The following is a 5,169-nucleotide window of genomic DNA, read 5'->3' as shown; positions in this document are numbered from 1 at the left end:
AAAAACAAAAAAACCCCCGATGCGCTGAATTTCAGATAGTAAAAGTGAGTGGGTTATAGTGATTGCTTTTATTTTATTGGATTTTCCTGTGTGCATATCTCTGGGTATATGCTCATGTATAGCCATTTAGGCAACATCTACATATTTATTACAGACAATAAATGCAGAAAGTTTAGTTGCACAGAATATAGCAAATAGGATACATTTTATGAAATAATTTGGTTTAGGCTTTGCCTTGGTGCCTAGACCTGCCAAATGATGAATGTTATTAGACGAAAACAAAACAGCCCACATTTCCTTAGTAGACCACTACTGGCCTGCAGACCTCGACAGACCTGTACCTAGTGCCCAACCACAGCAGGGATTTAAATTATGAAGCAGAGGAAACAACCAGATGGATTATTTTAAGCCAAGAAATACAAATTATATTTGTATTATTCTGTAGTATTTATCAACATTCTTGCATCTCTTTGTTGAGTACTTGTCTGCACTGTAAAAAATATAATCTAAATCTAATGATTATTTTTCTTATTATTATTTGGGGAGCCTTAGGACCACGTTAGGGTGGCTTCAGGCCCCCTAAAATATGCCTAATATGTCAACAGATAATCAACAATGAAAACGATCATTTGTAACAGCCGTACTGCCCAACAGAAAAAAATAGCATTAAATGTTCTGGCAGTACCAAGCTTTTCACATTTTGCATTCTAACAATTGATAAACCCATTCAAACTTAAAAAGGAAGAAACAAAGTCATATCTTATTAACATTTACTTAATATATTTACCTTTCAAGTTGAAAACGATTGACAGCAGTGATTTTGTCACATTCTGCCTGTTGGCTACATTAAGTTGAGCACTCTGAGTTTTTGGCCAGTTGGGTTTCCGTTATCCTAGTCTGTTGTCTGAGTTTGTCTGTGTTGTCCTATTTATTGTCTCCCTTATATACACTCTGTGTTATTAGTTCGTTCCCTGTTTGTTTTGTTGCTTACACCTTGCGTTAGACTCCCTGTGGTGAAGAAAGTATGCCTACAGGACAAATATTTTGGCTGTTATATGTGAATACGAATCCAGTGTAAGTACATATCAAGCTTTAACTGTGTACTGAGCTAGGGATAAGTAAAGGAATAGTTACTGTTAAATGTTTGTCTATATTAACCTCACATATTATTAGAAAAGTGTTTATTGTAAAAAAGGTAAACATGTAATTTATTTTAACATCCAGCTGTTAGAGTACAGTACAGTCTTTTTATTTCTCCCACTGTGTTCATTTAGCCTTGTGTTAAAACCATGGTTAAAACAAATAACATCAAGGGTGAGTCAGACCGCCAGAAGAAAATAGGCCTACATGTTAGGTTACTATAATAACCAGAACATACAACAGTAACAAAAACAATAAAAAATTTTAATGTTTTTAACAACTTTGGAAAAGTAACACAAGTACTAACAGGGAAAACATCTTGTCCCTACTCCTGCAGGCTGCACTTCAACGGCAGTATTTACAGTTAAATGCCCACACCCCTGTAGTCCTCCTCTATATGGGAGAGGGAGACTTGAAGAAGCACACAAGGAAGACTACCTGAACAGGTAACCTGTATTCAAATAACCAATTCACACAGATTAAATGGCATGCTTTAATCCTGGTCAATGTCAACACTTAGTGACTACATTTTTATTCCTTAACAGGAAGCTTTTCCACTCAATTCAGCTGCAGGTGATCTGTGATCACAAAGGTCGCTTCCTGAACACATTTCCAGGTGTGGATGGGATTCAGTATTTTAACAGGTTGATACAATACCTCTTGGGTTCTTAAGATTTGGAAAGTATTTTTCATCCAAAAGAAACAATACATTTGCCTGTTTTGGGTATTTATGGTTACTTTTTATAGTAAATTGTGTTGTTATTTTATATAAATTCCATAATCCTAAATTTTTAAGTCTTTATTTCACAATGACCATTCACAGGCCTACCCGGTGCAGTCCATGATGCACGCGTCCTGCGGATGAGCTCCATTTACGTTCAGCAGCTCTACCCGCCGCCTGGTTGGTTTATCATTGGGGACGGAGGTTATCCATGCCTCGCCGCAACCTTCAGCATGATGATGTACAGTGAGCTGGTGCAAAAACCAGTTCAGGCAAGGTACAACTGACATCACTCCAAAGCCAGATGTGTGGTGGAGAGGGCTATTGGGATGATGAATACCCGGTGGCGCAGCATCTTCCTCAAGGCTCTTCAGGTAAACGAGAGCACAAGATGTGTAAATGTAAATACAATGAGCAGCAGGTTCGGAAATAAGCAGCAAGGAAGAACATTATTAGATTACTAACAACAAATTCAAAGATTTATATAGCATTCATTTTCTCTTCTCTCCAACCACTCTCTCCACTCTCTCCCTCTTCTCCTCTCTGTCCAGACACTCTCTCCCTCTTCTCCTCTCTCTCCAGCTGCTCCCTCTCTTTCCTCTCCTCTCTCTCCAGTGCCCCTCTCTCTCTCTTCTTTCTTCTCTCTCCAGACAAATCTTCTCTCTCTCTCTTCATCCCTCTCTGTTACTTGTTTTAGGATCTGCACCCACTCTGGCTGTCTCTTTCTCTTTGTGCTGGTTTCAGCATCAGATTGGGGTTCCCTGGGTGAGGGATGAGAGACCACCACCACATCCTGGTCGGACAAGTCAATAACGACCAGAGGCATAATGCTGGGCCTCCGGCCCAGTGCCTCGTCCATTAGTTTGTACCACTTCCAGGATGGACTCCTGTACAATACACATACAAAAAACACATCCCAGGCATGACAACTGTACTATTGCTCTGTTTCTGTAATAATAATAATAATAATAATCTTTATTTGTAGAGCACTTTTCAAAAACAAGTTACAAAGTGCTTTAACAAGTGTAAAGACAATAATACCCAAGAGACAATAATACAAAAACAATACAAGATAAAAGCATGAAAACATTGAAAAGACTAAATTACACGTTTAAGATAAATATAAAATTAGTAAAATACAATAAAATAAAAGTGATAAAATAAAGTCAAATAAGATCGGGAAAGGCTCTCCTATAAAAGTATGTTTTAAGAAGGGACTTAAAAGAGTTCACTGATTTCCTCGGGCAGGCTGTTCCAGAGCCTCGGGTCCCTGAGAGCAAACGCTCTGTCCCTTTTAGTTTTCAGTCAAGACTCTCGAACTGTACTCTCAGCAATAAAGCAATGGCATTGTAGAAGGGTCTCATAAAGATTTAGATTTAGCTTAATAACTCGCCTTGTACTTCTGTTTTAAATTCTCCCATTTTCGCTTAACCTTGGTGGGCTCAATTTTGCCCACCAAAGACTGCTCCCTGACGAACTCTCTGTCAAGAAACAGTAATACAACAGTAATTATTTTCATGAAAACACAAAGAACCCCCAATATGTTATGTTATCATAACTCTTTGAATATCTACCTGATTAGCAAGTTTAACGTAGGCTACTTAATTACCGTAACTTCTTAAAAGCATAACGTTAACTTGAGTTAACTTACTCAAATCCCTTGTGGGCCGCATTCCACTGCCCACTGAAAATTGCTTTGTTGGCGGTTCGCCATCGGATCAGGGCATCTGTGTCCTCATCTGTCCCTAATAACCAAAATCATATCGTGTTGTTTCCGCACAGCCGGCTAAGGTTTAACAATAACACTGCTGTCTTCAGTAACATTAAACGTTAGCTTAACGTTAGCAGGCTTAGCATAAACGTTATGGGTTTGTTACGGTAGTACTATAAACGTTTGTTACAGATCCGCTTTCACAATTGTGAATTGTTCTCCTAACATATAAGACAAATGTTAGAAGTGGTACTTACATTTATATCCTTCTCTATCGACCACTGGAGTGTTGGTACCCCCGCCATTATTCCCGGTTATGATTGTTGTAGCGGTTGCATTATGGGCCACAGTATGCGAGGTAGACTGGTCCGATGCATACTGGAGATTTTTTCCGAATCAGTACGCCATCCGGGTATTTTTGGCATACTGCAGATTTTGCTTTTGTTTGCATACTGCATACTACATACTACATTTAGACCAAATCAGTACATACTACTAGTATAGTAGGCGGTTTCAAATACAGCCCATGTTGTGTTTTCTGTTTTTCCTTGTTTGTTCCATGGTTCATTTGCATGTTCTGTTTTGCTCTCTTAGCACCTTTCCTGTCATGTATCTTAGGTTTAGTTCTGCATTTTAGTTCTGTGTCTTATGTCTGTGTTTAGTATCCAGTACCTAGGTTATATCTGTTCCCCCAGTTGCCTTTCTGCCTCCCTGCCTCTCTGTTTTCCCTGCTGTCTCTCTGCCTGCCTGCTTCGTTAGCCTTGATCCCTGACACCTGTGTTGCTCCTGCCCTGCTCGTCAGTCCCTGGTGTATATATGTTTGGTTTTTCTGTTCAGTCCCCGTCTGGTCATTGTCATATGATAAGTGTTCTGCCTGTTTCTGCGCTACCAGGTCTGTACTTCGGATTTTGCCTGTTTCCACTAGTGATGGCGAGATGAAGCTTCATGAAGCATTGAAGCTTTCCATCCAGTTGGTTCAGTCATGGGCCGAAGCTTCACGGTGCTTCATTTGCTCTAGTGTACCATCAAGTGGACAATAGATGTAAAACAGGCAAGGTGATTATAACGGCACCACGGCTTTGGTGTATGAAGCTTTGAATTAATAATGAATGATGTTTGTGATGCCAATACATAACTGATTAACTTATTAATAAAGTGTCTGTCTTTATGATACAATGACATGGTCAAAAGGAAAGTGGAAACAAGGGAGAGGGTTATGATGACTTGGTTTGTGACTATATATAACAGAGACAACATTTTATTCATCTTTATTTAAAAATAACTTTTCCACAGTGTTGGGCTTCAGGCGGTTTCTTTTTTTGGGGGGAATTTTCACCTGCCGTAGAAAATTATTATTAGGGATATGGAGTAAGAGTTTAATTTTTACCAAAACCACAAAATGTCAACACTTTCTTACTTAACTAAAATTTTCTTATTTTTCATCATAATTTAGTTATTTGATTAAAGCAGTTCTGACATACGTTGATAAACTTTTTTTAGTCATTTAAAATAAGCTATAGATAAAATTTAATTGTGTTCAATTTAAAGTTCAAAAGTCCACAAAATGTTGAGGAGGGTCCATTGCATTTTGCTGCTC

This window comes from Micropterus dolomieu, linkage group LG14 (genome assembly GCF_021292245.1).
Source record: "Micropterus dolomieu isolate WLL.071019.BEF.003 ecotype Adirondacks linkage group LG14, ASM2129224v1, whole genome shotgun sequence".
Classification (NCBI taxonomy): domain Eukaryota; kingdom Metazoa; phylum Chordata; class Actinopteri; order Centrarchiformes; family Centrarchidae; genus Micropterus; species Micropterus dolomieu.
The sequence above is the reverse complement of the archived record's forward strand: the minus strand, read 5'-3'. Positions refer to the sequence as shown.